Source organism: Neltuma alba, unplaced genomic scaffold (genome assembly GCF_004799145.2).
Source record: "Neltuma alba isolate B1F8T4 unplaced genomic scaffold, ASM479914v2 tig00006398_pilon, whole genome shotgun sequence".
Classification (NCBI taxonomy): domain Eukaryota; kingdom Viridiplantae; phylum Streptophyta; class Magnoliopsida; order Fabales; family Fabaceae; genus Neltuma; species Neltuma alba.
Genome location: NW_021634451.1, coordinates 13,289 through 33,693, shown reverse-complemented (window position 1 = coordinate 33,693; position 20,405 = coordinate 13,289). Strand labels below are relative to the sequence as shown.

At 32.2% G+C, this 20,405-nt stretch overlaps 2 long non-coding RNA genes across 2 annotated transcripts in view; one reads left to right on the top strand and one right to left on the bottom strand.

Annotated features, from left to right (window-relative positions):
• Positions 1-18,797, bottom strand: part of LOC114750257 (uncharacterized) — a 32,591-nt gene extending 13,794 nt beyond the window's left edge. Inside the window, exon 1 of the long non-coding RNA XR_003740638.1 lies at positions 18,732-18,797. This is a non-coding gene — a long non-coding RNA (uncharacterized LOC114750257). The remainder of the gene's footprint in view (positions 1-18,731) is intronic.
• The window catches only part of LOC114750254 (uncharacterized), a 33,506-nt gene extending 13,590 nt beyond the window's left edge, over positions 1-19,916 (top strand). Inside the window, exons 2-4 of the long non-coding RNA XR_003740635.1 lie at positions 6,019-6,023; positions 18,768-18,997; positions 19,430-19,916. This is a non-coding gene — a long non-coding RNA (uncharacterized LOC114750254). The remainder of the gene's footprint in view (positions 1-6,018; positions 6,024-18,767; positions 18,998-19,429) is intronic.
• Positions 19,917-20,405: the final 489 nt, after the last annotated feature.

Below are 20,405 nucleotides of genomic sequence, written 5' to 3'. Positions count from 1 at the left end.
TAAAGGAATAATGACAACTATAACAGCTAGTATATTACTAAGAAATGTTTCAAAAGTTTAGTTATTTTGATGATATCGATCATGTTAATATTATTTATGATGCTAAAACGTTATTTAACAAAAATTGAGGTGGTCTTGTTGCTCAACATTTGTATGCTCATTTTTTTGTTAGTTAGGGTATTAGTGAATTTTAAACAAATGACATTGGGTATGTTTACCTATAAATATAGGTCTAACCTGCCAATAATTATGGGTTAGGGTTGGATAGTAAACGAGGCATCTCCACCTACATCATTAGACTCATCACTCACTACGGGTTGGCCCGTATTATACCCATCTGTTTACCTATTGTGAGATCAAGCTAGCCAAACTTGAAGTTTTTGTTTTTGTTTTTTTTTTTGGGAATTGATGTTGGGCTATTTTTTATTTCTTAAGTATGAAATGTGTAAAAACATTTTTAAAAAATAATGAAACTTTTATGTCTCTACTTGCAACATTATATTTCATGGAAACAAATTAAATGTTTATATAAAATTGTCAATGTAATTAAGTGGATCAGTCCACTTGAGTTTCTTTTCCTTGATTATGAAGCCAGTTTAATTAAGATGTTAATCAGGCCAGGATTATTATTCCTTGGGCTTACTAAATCCAAAGTTTTTGGCTTCCAAAAAGTTGGCTTAGAGCTCCTTCGTCGCTACTCACTGAAATTTTTAGGCAATTTTAATTGTTTTAGTGGTTTCCGGAAACCAGAAGCCAGTTTTCAATGGTTTCCTCAAGTCGACTGATACGCTTGGTCCTTCACCTCAACAACATTCTCCAAGTTCCAAACTCTCTCTATCTTGGGACTAACATTACCATAAGAAATTGATCTTTCAGTCAAGATCCTTCCTATCAGAACCTTTTCCGATCTTCCTACCTCCACTCTTAATCCAATTCAAAGTGAAAATCTCCGATTCGTCTCCTCTCCGATCGCAACCATATTTCAAGCTCGCCCTACCTCCTCTGAGAATTATCCTCACCTTTTCCTTACTGCTACAATGTGTAGTAGAGGACGCTCTTTATCTCCATCCCAGTGGGCGGCGGAGCTCACTCTTCACTAGTGACAATAACCATCGCAACGACCTCTCGCTCAGAGAGAGAGAGAGAGAGCTTTCACGCGTGAGAAAGCAGTGACTTATCATCTCACTCTTTAGTTTTGACTCCTATAGTTTGCCTCTATATCTTTCACTTCTAAAGCACTTTCAGAATTGATATAGCCATAAATATGCTATTTTAACTAGCTACACTCCCATGTGGTGCGCGGGAGGCTTATAAATTCATATTCATTTCATTTTAACTTCAATGCAATCAAGAAAATAACTTATACCTTGCATACCATAAAAACATGTATAAGAATCAAAGATATTTCATGAATCCATTAAAGCAAATGTATCCTTACCTGTTTTCCCTCGCATGTTCATGATGCATGCAAATTCCTAAATAGGAAATAGCAATTGCCGTGAAACACATGTCTCCGATGCATATTGTTGCACCCACTTCTGCTATCAAACACAGCTATTTTTAATCCATCCATGCTTCTTTCACCTAATAATACAATTATTGCCCTCCACTTTTGATAATTTTGACAGCCTCAAGTAGTGATTGGTAATTGTTTCTCTTACATATGAAATGGCCAACAAGATTCTGAAGTATTCTTGTCCAACATATTAACCTACGACTTCTAATTAAGTTAAAGTCTTTCTTGTCCATCATATATATTGGTATGCTTCTTGTACAAAAAATTATAATCATAGACCACGACATGCAGATGAATAGCTGATCGCTAGGGGATGGCCTTACTAATAGTGAACTCTCCTTTTTCAGCGTCCTTCGGCTTGTCTCTGCGAAAGCGTCCCCATCCGTACAAAGCCATGGCCAGTGGAGTCAGACAACCAAGGCAGCAGACGAGAGGGATCCATATAAAGTGTAGAGGCAAGAACAAAGTAAGAAGAGTAAAATACGAGAAAATCATGAAGGCATATCCAAGGATCCGACATGCAGTGGAAATTTCGATGCAAGTCTTACGGAGCAGAAGGCCGTTGAAAGCAAAAGCCGTGGCGAATGAGAGAGAAATCACCACTAATTGCATCTGGGGGGTTTTAACGAGTTCGCTGGGGGAGACAACCAGGGCCACTGTCATCGGAATAGCAAGAGCGAGGATCTGTTTGGCCAGATCCTGCTCATCCATGATCTCTATCACGGAGAGGAACTTATTGGACTCCCTTCTCCTTGTCTCCACCGTTTCAGCTGGCAGCTCCTCTCTCCTTCCTTCTGCTGTCTGAGACATCAGAATTAGGGGACGAACAAGAAATTAAACCCTAGTCGAGAATTCACTGTTGATCTGGGAGCGGCCAAGAACTGTTGGAGACAGTGATCGAGGGTTGTCTTCTCTGCTGGGGACTTCGGCAGGCGAAGAAAGGCAGATGATCAACAAGTTCAGTCGGGGTGGTGAACGGGAAGAAGGTTTCAGAAGATTTAATTATTCATACATCAACGACATCACAGATATATTTACCTGATTTTTTCTTCTTGGCCAAAATTTACGTAATATTGTAATAAAATTATACACGTAGCACAACTGTACAAGTAATCAAATTGCATTGGATATCCCATTCCAAAAAAAAAATTGCATTGGATATAACATTAAGTGATTTTTTTAACAATGATGATTGTTGTAAAAATTAAAATTAATATGTTAGCATTTAAAAATATTTTATTAATATTTAAAATCTCAATATTATTATTTTTTGTTAACAGTTTTAGGAGTAAAAATCTAAAAATATACATTTTATAGTTTAGGAACTAAATTAAAACCTCATATTAAATTAAAGGTTCAACAGTATGCTTTATCCTATATAATTATATGTCGTAATTATATATCTATATAATACAGTAATATAATAAATAATACATTATATTTAATTATTAATAATTAGAATTTAATTACTCTTCTTGTTTTATTTATAAATTACTTACAACATGTTTCAACAAAATAATTGAGTAAAACCTTAAATTTCATTATAACTCTATATTGAAATTCAACAACTTTCTAATTTTTCTATTTAATATACATTGTAACCGTTAGAGTAAGTTTATACAATATCAAATAAAGGGTAAAATTTTATATTCATATAAAAAAATTTAATAATATAACTTATAAATAGGATCAAAAAATATATTATCTCTATCTTATAAATATGACCTAAGAGTATTAATTATTAAAATTTTGTAATATATTTTAGCATATCTTACAATTTATTTGAATATATTTATAAAATTTATATTTACAGCATTTTATATATTTATAGAATATTCTAATATTAATTTTTAAGAAGGGGCTCCCCCAAACAGTACATGTCCTGAATACAATGAAAAATTTAAAATATGTTAAGTATAACAAAAATGCCTTAAATTTTGGTAATATAAATCAATCATAATTATATAAAACAAAATGACGTTATACAAAGTAGAATGAGAAACTGAGGCTTTAGACAACTTTTCCTTGAAACCAACACCTAAATCCTTACCTAAAAAATAATAATTAACCATGGGGTGAGTCAAATTGACCCGGTAACCACAAGTTTACCTCAACAAACATACAAGGAAATGGAATTATTATAAAATAGTTAAGGGGGTAAAAATATAAATTCAAATGATGTATCAAATAAATTAGGGGTGATAATATGGGCCAACCTGCGAGTTATAGGCTGGCCCGTGACGGGTTAGGGTTAAACTGTGCAGATTGAAAACAACCCATGTAATGGTAGGTTGGCTTTTAGCCAACTCTAACCCGTTATGGTGAATTGATGGGTTAGTCTGCCAATCTACAATTATTATTTTCTTTTTTCTAAAATTTTTATTTTAAATATTTTTCTTGTATAATATAAATAAAATATAATGAATTTTTTATTTTTCTCCAAAACTTGATTGAAAGCATCAAATAAATGATATAGGTATTTTTTTAAAAAAATTGTTACATAGGATATAAAATATAATAATATAATTATAATGATTAATAAAATTAAATTAAAATAAATGCTGCGTTGGTGGTGTAAGTTAAAAAATTTAGTTTGTTGATGAAATAAAATTCCGTCATTGATTTCCTGTTTTTTTTTTGTAGGGAGTTATAAATATAATAATTGTTAATTTTTATGTTGATAACAAATAAAGTTCATTACATTATTTTCTTTAAAATGCTATTTTTTATTCTGTATTTTGTAACAACTTACCCGCCGCCTTATCTGCATTAGTCCTAGTTAACAGATTATGATTATATAGGGACGTATATAGGGACTGATGCTTATAATGGAGAAAATTATAAGTAATAAAAAGAAAAATATAAGAGCCTAGTTAAAAAAACAGGTGAAATTATAAAGATTGACAAATTAATTTTTGAGAAAAATTCACAAAAATACCGTTTTAATTTTGAAATTCTAAAAAACTCTAATAAACAAAAAGACAGATTGCTTAGACAGTATGGATATGAAATTTTGATATTTGGTGAAAAGACAAAACTGTCTCTAAGAGTTTTTAAAACAAGGGAAGGCATGTATTTCTTACACTTATAGAGATATTAACAACACCTCCAGCCATTTTCACAATCTCTGCAATGCCTTTTATTAGAGGGGCAAAAAACATTTGATTACTGATGAAATTCAGCAAGGGAATTACTGATGGAATTACTGGGGAAAAAAAAATTACTCGCTAAAAGTTTATCAATGAATTAGCCATGTAGTTTAGCGATGAAATGGAACTGGCTAATCCATTGTTAATTTAGTGATAAAAAAATTTTGTCGGTAAATTTAATGATAAAATTTTCATTAGTGATCTGACAGAAATTAGTGATAAAATAATTTTGAGCGGTAATGAGCTATTTTTTGTTTGCGATTTACATTCTTTTGCATTATCTAAGCTGTTTCCTATCCTTGAAGCAATATCGATGACAATACTTCCTGCTATGTTCAAAACTTAATTATTGCAATTTACAACTACTTTTCTTTCAATTTTCAAACTTAGTAATTCAACCAATAAGGGTAATTATTTAAATCTCAGATTCCCATTGTCTTACCAATGTATCCTTTCATTTATTAGAGTGATCTTTTTGAAATTTCAAAATTGAAGTGGTTTTTTGGTGGAGCTTTTCCTTATTTTTTTATATTATAAAATAAAAATTAGATAAGTTGGTATTCTTTCACCGAAATACAAGTTGGTCTCTCTTGCAACAAATTATTATTATTATTATTATTATTATTATTATTATTATTATTATTATTATTATTATTCTACGCTCTAAAAATATGCCGGATGAGTGGAGGAAAAGCATTTTAGTTCCTATTTACAAGAATAAAGGAGACATTCAAAACTGTGCAAGCTACAGGGGGATAAAACTTATGAGTCATACAATGAAGTTGTGGGAAAAAGTGATGGAATATAGATTGAGGTTGGAGACTTCTATTTCGGAAAACCAATTTGGATTTATGCCAGGGAGATCCACATCGGAAGCAATCTATTTACTAAGGGAATGGAGAGATATAGAAGTAAAAGAAGAGATTTACATATGGTTTTTATTGACTTGGAAAAGGCTTATGATCGTGTGCCAAGAGAAGTATTGTAGAAGGCTTTGGAAAAGAAAGGTGTACGGGTTGCGTATATCAAAGTCATACAAGATATGTATGAGGCGGCAACTACCAGTGTAAGGACGCCTGGGGGAGAGACAAAGGACTTCCCTATTAAGATTGGCCTACATCAGGGATCCTCTCTGAGCCCGTACTTGTTCAACACTGTTTTGGATGTTCTAACTAAACCTGTTCAAGAAAGAATCCCTAAGTCCATGCTCTTCGCGGATGATATAGTTCTTATGGCGGAATCAAAAGAAGAGATTAACACTAATTTGGAGTTATGGAGAAGGACTTTGGAGTCGAAAGGTTTCCGTTTGAGTAGGAACAAAACAGAATATATGCATTGTGATTTTGGAGGGAGGCAAGGTAATAGGGATTTGGAGGTGAGGATGGGAGAGCAAATTATTCCTCAAGTATCAAAGTTTAAATACCTAGGATCCATTATACAGGAGGATGGGGAAATTGATGGAGACATTTCTCATAGAATACAAGCTGGCTGGTTAAAGTGGAGGAAAGCTACCGGAGTTATTTGCGATAAAAAGGTACCTGAGAAACTTAAAGGAAAATTTTATCGGACTGCTATAAGACCAGCTATGATGTATGGTAGTGAATATTGGGTAATAAAGGGAAAACAAGAGCACAAAGTCGGAGTAGCAGAAATGAGGATGTTGAGATGGATGTGTGGTCATACAAGAAAAGATAGGATTCGAAATGAAAAGATCAGGACAAGAGTCGGTGTGACACCTATCCAAGAGAAAATGGTTGAAAATCGCTTAAGATGGTTTGGACATGTGCAGAGAAGGCCTTTGGAGGCCCCGGTGAGGAGGGTGGATCAAACAAGATGGAGTCCCATAAAAAGAGGCAGGGGAAGACCGAGAAGAACGCTGAATGAGGTCATTGAACGAGACCTCCTAATCAACAACATATCTAAGGATTGGGTTGTTGGCAGAGCACGATGGCGTCGTGTGATTCATGTAGCCGACCCCACCTAGTGGGATAAGGCTTGTTGTTTGTTTGTTGTATTATTATTATTATTATTATTTGTTGTGAGAATTGGAAGATGGAATCGCTTGCATGCAAAATGTGGAGGGCTGACAGTAGTAGCTGCATAAAGTTGCATACATGTTAATGTCCAGTGAGATAAAAGAGGCTTATTATATGGATGGGAGTTAATAATTTTTTCATTTGATTGTATATCTTCAATAAAACATTGTATTGATCATTAACAAAACACACACATGCCATGGCATTGCTTGTTTCATTTGTACTCAATAGCTCCTGATGATAGTGTGTTTGATTGGTAATCGTTGGCGAAAAGGAGTTTAATTGGTAATCACCAATTATATTTCACCAAAGAAAGGAACCAATTGTATAAAATATATAAAATTTCAATAAAATTGGCGATGGCCATGTTATAATACGTGTTCTTTATTATTCTGTCTCAACATGATATAATTATTGTTCAACTCAAATTACCTCGCTATTATGTGATATATTGAAAGTAACTTAGAGCTCTGAGTTGTTTTTCGGATTCATCTAAACCCGGTTACATCTAACTCTCATATTTCACTCAAGCCTCCTATTGTGCCCAACCAGAAGTGATCCTCAATCATACCTGACTTATTCAAACTTATCCTGCAATATTAAAAATATATAATTAAATTATAAAAATTGTAAACATTATATATATAAATAATAAAATTAATTCATGGTGTTAAAAGATCAAATTAAATTATAATAGTATGCAAAATCTCACTATCAAGCCTAATACCGTTTGGCGCCAATCAACGTGCTACAGTATAACAGTAGTTTTAGCAATTATCGCTGTTAATTTAATATTACCTCTGAATCTTAATATAAAAACTAGTTTGGCATTCAATTTAGTTTTAAATATAAGATCTCAATTCACTTTATATTTAATATTTACCTATTTTGCTCTCAAACTTCCCTATGTTATCTGCATGTGTTAAAAAGTTATTATTAATGAGTAATTTAAACACATATAACTAATAAGAGTATTTTAAAAAAGACAAAATCTATTTATCATAAATAACTAACTCAATTATTTTTTTTAATTTTTTTAAATTAGTCAATTGAATTTTATATTAAGCATAGGAGGCAATATTTCGTAGTAATTTCTTGTTGCCACTGCATATTACCGGTTTTTTTTTTTAAACGCACGCCTGTATAAGTTATCTATATATATATATATATATATATATATATATATATATGAGCCATTGTTGATAAGTCCTTTTTTTTTCCACGCCAGAGATAAGTCCTGGTATATTTAAAAAACATGTCCCACCATCCAATTGAAGCACAATTCTCCGATGAGCAATCAATGTTGGTTGAATATTAATTTGATGCTAACATAAAGTGTTAAAGATATAACTACTTGCCCGCCTTAATCTAATTTATATATTATTTGTCAGTTTCTTTCCGCATGCGAACTTATTAGAAAAAAATTTCATAAAAAGAACCATGAGATTATTATTTTCTAATTTAGGAACTTGAGAGTTGAAAATAACCACACACAAAAAAAGTAGTGCTCATTTGATATTTTACAAATGTATTTAAATAACTAAAATATTTCTGTATCAAATTTATGTTAAACTTGTTATTGCGAGTATATTTTTTGTCATTAACTATATAATATTTTTTATTGCTAGTTCACAATTTGTTGATAAATAATTTGTCAATTGTTGTTTAACACTTGTTATTGTTAATTCACAACTTGTTAATAAATTTTTTAATATATAAGGATATTTTACTTATTTAACTATATTTACAAAATACCAAATTAGACACTACTTCATTCATTGGGACTTTGAAGTATTAGGTACCTAATTTGAAATATTACGTTTTCCAACTTCTTTATTTGTAGAGCTTGTTTTAACAACTTCTCCAATATTCTCAAAATTTGAAAAAGGGAAACCATTTTTAATTTCAATGTAATATAATCTTGTAATTAAATTACATGGTGTACGAAACTATATGGAGGTGAACATCTATAATGTATTTACTTATTTTATAATTTAGTAAAGTTTAGAACATATGAGTGTGTATTTGTGCACGTACATTCCCCCCCCCCCTTCTATTTGCCCATTATTCTTCCTTTCACCGCATGCTTATTAGCTATAGATACGCACAATCATAGTTTAAAAATATTGATTGAATTTTTTAAAAATAAAAAATACATAAACCTATTTTGTCACTTTTTATTTTACCAAAATTTATGTATTCTATTTATCAAAGAAGTAAATGTCATGATACATCAATATTTTAACGATCCCTTTATTTGACTATCATTTCACATTGGTCTAGACACCGGCTGATTCAAACCATTATTTTTTAATACATGATATCACCTATTAGACTTTTACACACTGATTTCACTGCTGTATATGCACGCCCTATATTTATTTATGTTATCGCCATTGTCAGGTGGTTGATTCGATAAAGAAGTTTTCATTTCCCCGTTGGAAAAAAAAAAAAATCTCCATAACCCTAATTAGTTCCTTGACCTTATCCAAACTGGTTTGAATTTTCATGCTTACATATATGTATGTATGGATAAATGTGAAAGCCCGCTATGAATGATTACAAAAACAAAGAATTAGTCAAAACATACGGAATAATTTACTCCCTTCTATTTTTAATACTAGACTTACTCTTTGTAACATGAGCTAAGAATAGAAATTAACATTAAATTACAAGAACAAAGTAGTAACTTGATACGTTTATCATATAAATTGCTACTTATTATATACAAATGATTATGGGAAACAGGTAAAAAAACAGTAAAAAACAGTTTATTATCGATGAAAAAACTATTACGTCACAAACTTCTAACAAAATTTCATCGTTAAATTTAGCAACAAATTGCTGATAGAATTTTTTTTGTCACTAATCCATCGCTCAATTCGACTTTCATGCTTTTAAATCATATTCTTACAATATAATTATATATTTAATAATATAATAATTTAAATATATTTTTAATTGTAAAATAAATTAGTATATCTTTGGAGTTGATGTTAATAGGAACTACATCATCATTAATCTCAGCAGCAGACACTTACTAAAAGAAAAAGGTAATTTTTCGCCAAACTTGTTTTATGTTTTATTAAAATTAGTTAATATTCTTTCACAAGATAAGAATATTAATAATTTTTTTATAAAATTAATATAATAAAAAAAATAAGTATATTTTTACACAAAATATCAAAAAATGTAACACACGATAAAAATCCATAATAATAAAAAGAAAGATTTGTATCACCAAACTAATATGAAAGAAAATTTTGAATTTGAACGACTTAAAAAATGAAATTTGATTTTGTAATATAGAATAATTAGATTTCACAATAGTTAGCTTTTTAAATAATTATTTTTTTAAATTATATAATGATAAAATAACTTGATCTAAAAAAATAATTTAATTTTGCAATCTATTCCAATAGTTAGTGAGAAATTGGAAGAAATATTGAATTCTTCTCCAAAATATAATGGAGAAAATTTATAATGATGTATTTTTAATATTTAAAAATATTATTTCTTTGAAATTTAAAATTTACAAATCTTAGAAAACTTTTTTTCTCTCCTAAAAATTTTATGGAGGCAAACAAGGAGAGGGAGGCAAACAAGTAGAGGGAAGCAAAATCCCTCCTCTTTCCTCCCCTCCCCTTCAAATTCCTCGTCCCAAACATTCGTGTAAGGATCATCAAAATCATTAAAAGAATGCTGAGAGCTTCTGTTGGGGAGTCTGAGGGGGAAGTTGTCTTGCTGGAATACGAGAGGGAATTGGATGCCATCCTGAATCAGGAGGATATTTTATGGTCCCAGAAATTTTGATCCTTATAAGGACTTGAAGATTAGTTTTCCCCATGTTTTTTTAATCTTGGACCTTCTTATAACTAATTCCTCATTATGCAAATTCTTGTCACGTTATGTATGGGGACCCATCTAGAACATCCATGGCCACTTGGTTAGGAAGTAGAAAACTGCGTCACGTTATTTTGAATGTTTGCTTTTGTTCCATGTAAATTAACACTTCAATATATTATGTATCTCATATTTATTACTCATCTAGTCCTTCATATAGGACTTAATTATTGAGTTGATATTGATCCTAAATATAAGACCCATTCCTTATATTTATGAGTTTTACTTAAATTACACCCGTTGATACTCATTCGACTATAATTAAGTAGAAAAGAGAGGGAGCATATTAAGAAAGATAATTATAGCATTTTAGAAAAAATATAATCATATTTTTTATAGTTAACTAACTTTCTTAATCTAATCAACTTGGTTAAACATGTCTTATATATATTAAGGATATGAGACGAAAATTTTTTTCAATTCTAATATGTTATACTCCTCCGGTCCTAAATGTAAGACCCTTATATAAGAGTGTATAAGGGTCTTACATTTAGGACCGGAGGAGTAAGTTATAATGACCATAGTCCAATGTAAATAATCAAAGGAAGGGTATTTGAAGAAAAAATCAATGCATATTTTTTTTTATAAATAACTAACTTATCTAATTTTTTTAAATTTATATGAATTAGTTAACTAGTATTTATATTACTTTCGGTTCTAATTATAAGACTTTATTTGTAAACTATAAATGAAATCTTGTGATTAGAACTGGAGGTCGTATTCAAAATCAGAGAGTAATGCTTCCATTATAGTTAGTGTAAAATACAAGTAGATATGTTAACCAAAAAAAAAAACAAGTAGACATTGACATGAGCGCGTGCAATGGCAATTTCCATCTAGAGGTCGCTTTCTCGTGAATTACTAATGTCATCGACATTATTACATTCTAGTCGTGTGCCCACAGTTTGACAAGAATGGTACAAATATCGGCCTAAATATGAAAGTCTGGCCCTACTTCCCAAACTCAGTCTCCCCATGCTTACTTCAACCAGGGCCAGTTCTTTGTTTATCGTATTGGGCCTTGCATTTTTGAAATATTTGCCACTTGATGAAAGAAATGTGTCATGTGTTGTTGGACCCGAACAATGTTGTTGATGTGCGTGGCTGTGGTTTTTCTCTCCTCTTTTTTTTTCCCCCTCCTCTGGTGTCAGTAAGGTAAATCAAGGATCCAAGACTCGAGAGACAATAGGCAAGATACTATTTCCTCCGTCTTTTTTGTAAAAACAATCACTGGCTTAGTCGCTTAACAATCGGCTCATAACTCATACAAAATTATGAGTTCAAATCCTATTATTGATATAAAAATTTTGTGAATGGATGATCTGTAAGTACTTCTATAAGTATTTTTTGAGCTTGAAAGCATACCCTGACTCAGATAAATCCTCAGGACTCTCATACTGGTATTCCTAAATATAAGAAATAAATTATCTTTGTCTAAAAATTTAAGTTAGCTAGATTTTTTTTTGCACTTTTTCCCCTACTAAATATATGTTGGTTATTATTTCTCTATAATAAATTTTTACTCATTATCTCACATCTACTCTTTTTATAAACAATGATATAATTAAAAAAATGTATATATCTTACATATTTATTATTTTTAACCAAATTTAATTAACATTTTGAATCCCATAATTTTAACAGTCGTTGCTTATAATAAGAAAGGGATAAAGTAATATTTCGGCCACTAAAGGCCTGGCCTTTGAACCATCAAGGCTTTTGTTCCCTCCCTTCATCTTCTGTAATTCTCTTTCATTTTTTTAATTCAGTTTTAAATGTTTTTTAATTTGTTAAAATATTTATACAATTATGCATTTTTTTTGCCAGCGCATGATTATGCATGACTTTAATTTGATTATAAATATAAGATTTTAATCCACTTTGTCTTTCATATTTATTTATTTTTTTCCAAGATAATCTTTATAGTAGTTGTACATGTTAAATATTTCATCAAATGACACTTGATTAGTAAAAATATTTTAAAAAAGACAGCAAGTATTTATTTTAAATAACTAACTTAACTAATTTTTTTTAATCTACTCAAATTAGTCACCTAACTTTTATATTAAGGATCAGGAATAGTATTACTAGTATCATTTATGAAAAAAGATTGGCAGCCAGCTCCTTTTCCTTTGGGTGGTTCAGCCTAATATTTAAAAGTCGGGTGGAATATCAAATCAGAAAATTCAGCTAATTACGATTCTTATGATTTAACTAATTAGACCAGCTGTGGAACAGGGAACATAATAATTAAATTAAATTAAAACTATATACATTTATAATAATACATAGATGCCTGCTAGTCACTTCAATATTAATTGCTTCAATCTTAATTAATTTTTCCTCTGATCATCAATCAGTTTCTTTGTCTTTCAGTGTCATATGGGTCTTATAGCGATTCTCAAAATTTACGTGACCTTTATGTTTTTAAGTCTTGACCCTTTTTGTAACTAAATCCTAGCTAGTTATGTTATGTCACGTTGGATGGGGACCAAATTAAGGTGTTTCAGTAAATTAAGTGGAGTTGAAACTTGGCGAAGATGAACTCAAAAACCGAATATGGGATCCCACAACATCAACTTTAGGTCTCTTTCCTCCGGTTGCTGCTTTGTCTCCAAGGAATAAATAAAAGTGTAAAGGGATGGTGAACCGAATATTAAAAAGAGATTCCTGGACTGTCGTTAGCCAGCCATAATTCTCGTAGAAATATAAAGATGAAAGCCAACTCAAGAAAATAATCAAGTAATCTGCAAAGTGACTTTATCTAGAACATTCATGCTCACTTAGCTTGGTTAGAAAGTAGAAAACTGCATCAACTAGAGTTTATACCAGCAGATAGTTACAGTGTTTTATTAAGTAAGTGTATCTACTTTGTTTTTAGAGTTGGTAATAAGCGGGTTTAACCCTGTCAACCGATAAAAAATAATAGGTTATGGTTGGTTAAAAGTCAACTCGCTAATAAACAAATCTTTTTAAGCCGCACCGTCAGGCCCGCAACTTGTCAGGGGTTAGCCCACTAAACTTTAGGCTGACTCGCATTTATTTTTTATTTTCAAGTATTATTATAATTATATATAATATTCTATCTAAAAATTTTAAAAAAAATATCTATATAATTTATTTGGTGCTTTCAATCAAATATTTCAAGAAAAAAATAAAAGTCTCATTATATTTTGTTGGATATTAAATAAGAAAAAATATTGAAAGATCAAAATTTTTTCTTAAAAAAAAGGTAAATAATTGTTGGCAGACCAACCCATCTTGGTGGTTCAGCCAACCGGCTTTCAAACAACATTTTCTAATCCAATCCATATGGATCCAATCCCGTTATAGATTGGCCTGTATTGCCACCTATATTTGTTTTTACCTTAAAATTATTGTTAGAATTGGGCTTTCGTTTGCATGGTTAATTAAATAATGGAAGAGTCAGATCAAAGAAGGTGATGATGACTAGGAAGAAGAGCCGAAGGTAGGCACTGAACTGTGCAGTGGGAAACTGAGCCTTAGAGATTAATTGAAGGACTTGAAAAAATCACAAAAAAAGACTCTCAAATGTATAAAATTACAAAATAAACACTTGAATTAATAAAATTATTGTCAAAAACTGGACCTTAAATATGAATTATAAAATATTGAGGAAAAGTCCAAACTATCCCTTTTTTGTTCTCTTTCTTCCATCTCATCCTCTTCCCAGAAACTCCATCTGCATACTGACATATATCACCATGTCGGCCAACAGGGTGTCTTTCTTTATCATACCCCTGCATGTAGGCGAAAACTCCTTTGCGTTCTTTGAACCCAAAGTCCTCCTGAACGACGTCGTCTGCTCCGAACCCCTTCCTCCACGCCAAGCATTTCAAGAGCATGCTGAGCGAATCTCCCACCTTGAAGTACGAAATTTGGCTGCTTCCATTGGAGAAGTGACGAAGCTTTTCTTATTTGGTTTTGGGGATTCGTCTAGGAGCTTTGAATGGTGGGTTTTGGAGGGACATGATGGGAGAAGGTGTATTAAGGGGGTGTTTGGCAAAACCAAAATTAGGTTTCAGAATCACTTTTCCGCAAAACGAGGTAACCTCCTCCACATATTTACTTCGTAATCCGTAAAAGCACTTCTAAAACCATGGTTTGGTTTCTATCCAAACACCCCCTAAGTGAGTAACAGATGGATTGCAAGGGACAATTATATTAAAGGAAATTAATAACAGCTTGAGAAGATCTTATTTTTACAAAACAAAGTATTGGGGAAAAAAAAGGATAGGATTGTTCCTCAAGAGAAGGCCTATTCTTATTCTATAAACTATAGTCAACCATTAGCAAGAGTGTGAAATTTGTTTATTTTGCCAATGTGGTTGTGAATGACAAGTCTAGGATAGAAAATAATAAGTGCTAAAAATCTATTCACAATAATTTAAGTTTTAGCAAAAATTAACATTATCTTCACAATTTAATTGTCAATGACAAGTTTAGCATAGAAAATAATAAGTATTGAATAGCTATTCATAATAACTTAAATTTTAGAAGAAATTGACAATATTTTCACAATTTAGTTGTTAATGATAAGTCTAATATGAAAAATAACAAATATTGAAAAGATATTCACATTAACTTAAGTTTTGTCATAAATTGGCATTATTTTTATAATTTAGTTATCAATGACAAGTCTAGTATAAAAAATAATAAGTGTTGAAAAGTTGTTCACATTAACTTAAAATTGATAAAATTTAAATCATCGAATTATATTTAAATCATGTTAAAAATTGAAATACAAAATGCACAATTCATACTTACTAGTCCCTCAAGTTGCCCATTTTGTGTTGCCCTTGAGGCTAGTTTCAATTGAGGAATCATATTATAATCATAAATAAATTATTATAACATAATATATTATCTATTAAGGTGGGTCTCAAATCTAAACGTAGCCCAACAAGAGTTTTTCACAATTCGCGTCCATTTTCATTTTTTTTCCTTCTCCCCAGTAAATGAGAAGGAAATTGATATAAACTACTTTTATTTTCTTTTCTTTATGAAGAAACCCAGAACTGATTATAGCAGTACTCTAGTAGCACCTCAATGCAATGCACTTGCTTCTATCATGCTTGCTGCTGAGTCATACAGAAATGCATTTACGAAGAGGAGAGGAAGAGCAGAAGGGGGGGAGAGGAGAGAATGAGATTAAAAAAGAAGCAGAAGGGTATTTTGACTTTTGTAAATATTTTATAATTTACATTTAAGGTCCGATATGTGATCGCAATTTTATTAATTTAAATGTTCATTTTGCAATTTTATATGTTTGAGGGTTTTTGTTTGCAATTTTTTCCAGGGACTTTGAGATTTGACCATAGATAGTGTAGTTAATTACAACTTAATGCCTAAGTCTTAAGAATGCCCCACCTTGCCCTTTTGCTTTTTCCTCTTCCCTTTATAAGCAGTGAGATTGATAAAGAGAAAGCATATATAGGAGAAACAGTTGATTCTGAAGCTCTGCTACCAAAATACATGCTGCCTCTCTACCACCAAAGGAAATGCACCGTTTAATTACGTGAAAACAAAGCCTCAGCCATTGGCTTAGCTAATAATGATGAAGGTTACTTCATTAAACTAAACGGTGTGTTGAGAAATAAAGGAATGTGGGATCTAATTTTAGTTGTTTAGAGGGGATGATGGATATGGTTAAATAAAATAAAAAACGACTCAGATATTGTCTTTACTTAATTAAATGATACATTTTCTTTGATAGTAGAAAGGCAACATGGTTTTCAATACAAGAGGTTCAGATCCCCAGACAAACTGGGGTATTCCCATTCCCCCAGTCAAAGACAGTGGGTTTGCTTTAATTCTTAATAGCCAAAAAGGACACTTCCGAGCACTTTCTTTCTCATGCACTATTCATTAGATGACATGAATTGTAGAATTGTGTGTGTGTGTGTGTGTGTGTTGATACAGTTTTAATATGGTATCTTATAGTATGTGACGTTGGATATTACCAAATTAGGTCGATATAATAATTATATGTCTTAAAATTAGTGTATTATAATTTTTAATTTATTTAAAATTTCAGTATACTTATTACTATGAATTATTTCTGTTTAACAAGGGAATAAAATAGAGTGAATTAAAAAAAACAATATTCTACTCTGGCGCTTCCATCCAATTTTTTTAACAAATAAACGTGTGCTAATGGTGACTATCTTGATAAAATTAAAGTTAATGTGAAACTAACATTTCTATATATTTTAGGAAAAAAGGGAAAGAGATCTGTACAATTCTAATGAAATTTAAATAATGTACATATAATTTATTCAATATTTATCATTTAATAAGCATTGCTAAATGTGAGATAAATCACTGTATATACCAATTACATTTGAATGAATGTCACCATCGTGTATGTATATTTACTTTAACGCGGCAAGAGAAGTAATGCCATATGGGGCCAACAGTGTTCAAAGAGAGAGAGAGGTTGTGGGTGAAATTGTGAGTGGAATGAGAATAGACAGATGAACAATAATGTTCCTGCAATTTTGGCGCCATTGATCAGGTCCTTTTGGTCAATTTCTTATCCCTCCCTGAGTTGGCTTTATCTAGATCCTTCCTCATCATCCTCGTTATAGAGTAGAAAACTGCACTAACCAGAAATGATAACCAGAAGATAGTAGCAGAGTTGTTTTAAGCAGGTGTGAGTTTGATCTCCTTTCTCTGTTTTTCATGCCTTCTGTTTCCTTTTATAGAATGTTTCGTAAGTCTTGGACAATCCTAGCACCATCAAGATCTCGATCACGAGGTAATTACTTCACAGATATGCCACCCTTCTCACCTAGCCACATCACTGGAATGAGATCCTTCTCATCAGCTCAAAACCAATATTCTAGTGACTACCTCCTGCCTTTATACATGAATGAGAGCTCTTTTGGGCTAGAAGCAGCGAGATTTAACTCTGAGAATTCCTCAAGCCTTTCGAAACAATTCTTCGGCTACTTTCCAGCTGCTCTAGCTCTGTTTCCGCTTATGTTTTCTCCTCCATCAGGATCATCCCAAGATCTACCTCCTTTGTTTCGAGCTGCCATGGTTATTGCCTTTTCAGCTTCTCTCTCAGGAAATTTTCTGGGTCAATCTGAGCCAAGGCTTGCAGCTCTAGCTGTCAGAGCTGGGCATTTCTGTTTCCTAGTGGGTTTTTCTGTGATGACTGCTAAAGCTTTTGCTTCAGGGAGTTTGGTCATGACGGTGATAGGTTGGGTAGCTGGGGTTGTCCCCATGTTAGCCTTCCTCATGTCTTGCCGTGCCTAAAGCCTACGAATATGTAGGAGCTTCAAAACCTCTGAACTGGGTAAAATGATCTATTGATTGCTGCCATTTTTGGGCAGGTAAGTATCATTGTACTTGGTAAATGAGATGTTGTGGCTTCTACATTTTACAGCCATCTCTATATGTGATGGCATGTCCTAGGACCATTTATTTTCCCTTCACAATTTAGTGTTTCCTACAGTATCATCTCCAACTTACACAGTTCTTTCTACTTCTATGAGGGATCATCATTTATTTGAAATGGTATTCCACCAGCACAAAATATAGGTGAAAACCTTGCCAAATATTTTGTCATCGTTTCTCAGTCTACCCAAACTTCTATGGTATTGTTTAGCATGAAGCATAGAAAATGAAGGATAAGGATTGAGATTGGGATTAAAAATATTTATTAAAAAAATATATAGTATGAGAGATTATTTGTTACATTAAGCAAATCTATCTATATGGGATTGAGAAATATACAGGGAAGTGATATTTCTCAATTCTACCTCCATGGGTTTGCCTAACAAATAATTACTCATATTAAAGACTTTTAATATTTTTTTCAATTACAATCATACTTCCTATCCCTCATTTTACCAAACAGGACCTATATATATATATATATATATATCCCTATCATCGTTACTCTGACTCCAACCTTTTATCCGGCAACTCCAGGAATAAGACCTCAGGCTGTGTTTACGTAACAAACCGTCTACACCCAGAAATTAAACCTCACTAAACTTGGTGTTTTAGGTGGTGAGATTCACTACAGTTTTGAGTGTACGATGGAATTTCTACACCTGAACACCTTCTCTGAATCATACCCATTAACCTGAACACCTTCTCTGAATCATACCCATTGGTCTATGCGGTAAGAAATTAGCCGTAGATACATATGTCTTTAGAGTATGTGACCTGACTATAAATGGTCTATGGCTCTATAGGTCTATAGAAATGGCTTCCTGAGCCAAAGAAATAGCCCAAATGAGGGTCTTTCTTGAATTTGCCTTAGTGGCAATATGTCTATTTATGGCTTGATGCTTTCCGGAAATGGACCATTCACCAACAACCTCGATTCGGTTTGGATCACACGAAACACAATACAAGTAAGTCATGTAAACTATTGCCAGACATTTCATCAGACATATTTTGCTCAATCTCTGCATCGCTGTGGTATAGACTCAAGTAAAATGAACATCTGTTTATTTCTGTGCTTATTATTTTAGCTTCCTTTCATAAGTGCTGGACATTTCCTAAGATAATTTTTCCCAAATACATGTTTAATCCTTTTCCCAACCCCATTTACTTTCATCAGATACTTCTCTCAATCTCTGCATTGCTGTGGTATAGACTCAAGTAAATGAATTTTTATTTATTTCTGTACTTATTATTTTGGCTTCCTTTCATACGTGCTGGACATTTCCTAAGATAATTTTTCCCAAATACATGTTTAATCCTTTTCCCAACCCCATTTACTTCAGATATTTCAAAATTTCAAACAAGTCAGTGTCTCATTCTTGACGAAGTTCTGTATGCAGCTTGGAGGTTCATCTGTCCTGCAGAAGACACACCAAACTTCTGCATGAAGAACCAGACCTCGACAACACATTTACCACTATGTCACAGACTAAGGTCAGAAGTACCTATTCTTGCAGTAGCAAAAGGTGGAGTCAATTCGTACCAGTGCAAGTATCCAACACACCATTATACCATTATAAGTATCCAACACACCATTTAGGTTTTGCACAACCATGAAACTATTAAGATGGTATCTTAAAATGAAGACAGAGATCTTCCTTCATTACTGAACGGTGCAACAAGAGCGAGAGATAAAGAGATAGATCTTCCTCTCTCTCTCTCTCAATTACCACACACGGTATAGTTATTGGAGGCAAGTAAATTGTCTACTGTTTCATGTACTAAAGCATAGTAAGTGTGATGTACCTATTAATATACTATGAATATTGTGTAATGTACTCTGTGCTTCTATCGTGTTAATACAAAAATTTATGTTGGAGGGCATCATGGAGAACGTCAAAAGGGTTACTATTCATGTGTCCACTCCAGAGGTGGATTTCTCTGTATTATCCCCTCACACTGCACTTTGAGTGGAGTATTACCTCTAGAATTTATTGTTTTTTCTCGAAGCTATATGGTACCAAACCTGTGCAATGATGAAAACTAGGTCAAGCAATTAATCAAGTAATCTGCAATTTCTTGGAAATAAAGAGAACCTGCATGCATTTGGCTTTACATTTTCATGGTCATTTCGCTATAATGTAGAAAAGTGCATTATCTAGAGTTGATGGCAGAAGATAGTTACGCAGTTTTATTAAGTAGGTGTGATCTCCTTTGTTTTCCATGTCTTCTTTCTACTTAAGATTACTGTTGGAGCTGGGTGTTCGTCTATATATATATATATAATCAAATGGAATTTGCTTCGGATCAAAGGTGATGACTGTGAAGCAGACCCCGATACTCACTGAGTTGTGTAGAGGGTAATTGAGACCAAAA